The following is a 2,791-nucleotide window of genomic DNA, read 5'->3' on the forward strand; positions in this document are numbered from 1 at the left end:
ATATTTTTATTTATCAGAATCTGGCCAAACTCAGTTTACCCCTATACTGTCCAGATGAAATTATTATACTCCTTTCACTCAGAAAAGTTTCCAGATGTGCACAATAAGTTAAATATTCATCCTAGTTATTATGGCATGTATAGTACTATAAATTACTCTTGTCAAGATAATGAACCAAATAAATGACATATAGTTTAGGGAAATGCAGAAATTAGTACCATAATTAAAGACTTGAAAGATGCAGAGATGAGGATCCCTATCACATTTCTATTTAACTTGGTTATATTTTGTATGCAAAAGGTGGATGGATTCTAACAATCCATTGTGGATTATAATAATCTTAATCAGATGGTAGGTCCAATTGCAAACACTTTTCCGGATATGTTATCTCACCTGGAACAAATTTTACCCAGCCCTAGGCTTGCAACTATAGATATAGTAAATACCTCTTCTCTATACCGATTTACATGCATCACCTTATATTGTTTGATGTCATCTGGCTGGGATGACAGTGCGATTGCATGATCTTGTCTCAGAGCCAAGCCAACTCTAAATTTCTCATCCATAATCTCTCTAGTGTCATTTTGATGTCTAATCTGTGAATTTATGTCAGTCTATAATGACATAATTAAAAGCTTACTTACATCATTGTAGGGGTAGTAACAGTTTCAAATCAGTGTTAGACCATAGACCTTACTTTGAGTACCACTGATCTAATTCACCAAGATCTTAATTGTAACTGGTGGAAAATCACAGTGGTCAATTAAATTCATGATATCATGCTGATTGGACCTAATTTTAAAAAGTCTATGAGATGCCTTGGTATGACACATGGATGTCAGATAATGAAAGAGAAAGCCATTGATATTCATGAATCCATGACCTTGGTGAAATATCTGTCCAGAGGACTTAACCTGGAGAGGATGAACTCTCCAAAATGAAAGACAGTTTTTACATATCACAATGATTATCACTAAAAAAGAGGAACAATTCTTAATGGGGACCTTTTTTTTAATTATAGAGGCAATAAAAGTCATATATGAGTGTGTTTCTATGGCACATTAATGAGCAAAGTATAAAGTTGCCATTTTGTGTAGAGTTCAGGGCAAGAGAAGGCTCTACAGAGTGTAACGATTTCTAGCTATTATGAAAGCTATTCTGCTGCTTTTCCTCATGATGAAAAAAAAAATCAAATATAGCCTATGTATCCCTGACAAATGTAATATTGAATAGAGCTACTGTAAAGCCCTAGTAAGAGAATCACTAAACAGACTTCTAGAGTTTTGAAGAAAGGCCATGCACTTGTACTCCAATTTCCAGAAACAGATCGTTTCTTATTATTGCAATCTAGTAGAAAATGCATGTTGACACTGAATCAAGAAAGCTTCTGATTATAATTTGGATCCTCTTTGATCCAACATGCTATAAAATTGGTCACACACAAGCATAATCCACCTTCAACTGGAAACAGCATATACACAATCAGGTCTGAACAGGTCATCATGACAAAAGTAAATTATAGATGCATATGGCTCGCTCCCAGTGTACCTGATTGTGCTACATATCTCCTTTACCTCATTCCACAGCAACAGACTCATGAATAATTTCTCAACATCAGTGTATTTAAGAAGAAAAACAAATGATTACATATGGTGGTGATTAATATGCTGGCATCAATGGAAACATTTGGCATAGCATTAACATTCTAATTGAAAGTGTTTTTGATACACATTGGTGGAAGGAAATATCTCCTGAGGTAAGACTTTGAGTACTGCATCTGACTGTTCTGTGTTAATTGAAATATCACAGAATCACACAGCCTACTAGTAATTAACCATATTTAAACTGAGAACAAAAATAATTTTATAAATTTACTGTTAAATTGTTAGATTAAAAATAACTTTTTTTGCATGTCTCTAAATGTATTGGTCATCTAGCCGACCTTATATTGGTCTTGCAGTTCTGCTAATGTTAACAATATATAACACAATGTATTTAACACAGCAGTTCAACAATTTCCCATTATTTGAATTTTCATTTATCTTGCATCATGTATGAATAGGTATTCATTCCTGGCAGTGGGATAATCCCTTAAAATACCTCAAATTATAGCATTTTTATTACTGCCCAACCCACTGGCGCTAAAAGATTGTAAGAAAACATTTCTGAAATTTATGTCAGGATGACTGAATTATACCACGTTGAAGATGCATTTTTCTGTGTTTATTTTTAGATATTTAACATATTAGGTAAGGTCAATGGTGCTCACCATGTTTTTTTTTTTTTTCTCTCCAATGAGCTGTATCTGGAAGAAACTACTTTCTTTACTGAAGTGATTCTTAATTAGTCAGTGTTTCTTTACCAAAGTGATTCTTAATTAGTCCTATGTAGTGTGTATGGAGAAAGGGAGGCATATAGTCCTAGGAAACACCTAGAAACACAGCAGCACTAAACTGTTTATTCAACCAAGTGCAGGAAGGCATAAAAAAAAAAAAAAAGGTAGTGGTAACCCAGATTTAAGAAAGACTTAACAGACTTACTGAAATGCAACATAATAGACCTTACTTGAATTACAAACCCAACAAATTAAAATGTAAATGTGAACACTGATAAGACATGATAATATAAAGAAATTGTATTAATAGCATGATAATGTTTTTTCAGTTGGTGTTTGATACAAATTAATAATTGGAGGGGCAGCACTAAAATTGACATTTGTTGAAGCTGAGATCTGAATGGATCAATTCATGACATTATTCCTTCTACTTTTTAATAACTTTGAAGTATTCCA

This window comes from Hipposideros armiger, unplaced genomic scaffold, assembly GCF_001890085.2.
Source record: "Hipposideros armiger isolate ML-2016 unplaced genomic scaffold, ASM189008v1 scaffold_636, whole genome shotgun sequence".
NCBI classification, from domain to species: domain Eukaryota; kingdom Metazoa; phylum Chordata; class Mammalia; order Chiroptera; family Hipposideridae; genus Hipposideros; species Hipposideros armiger.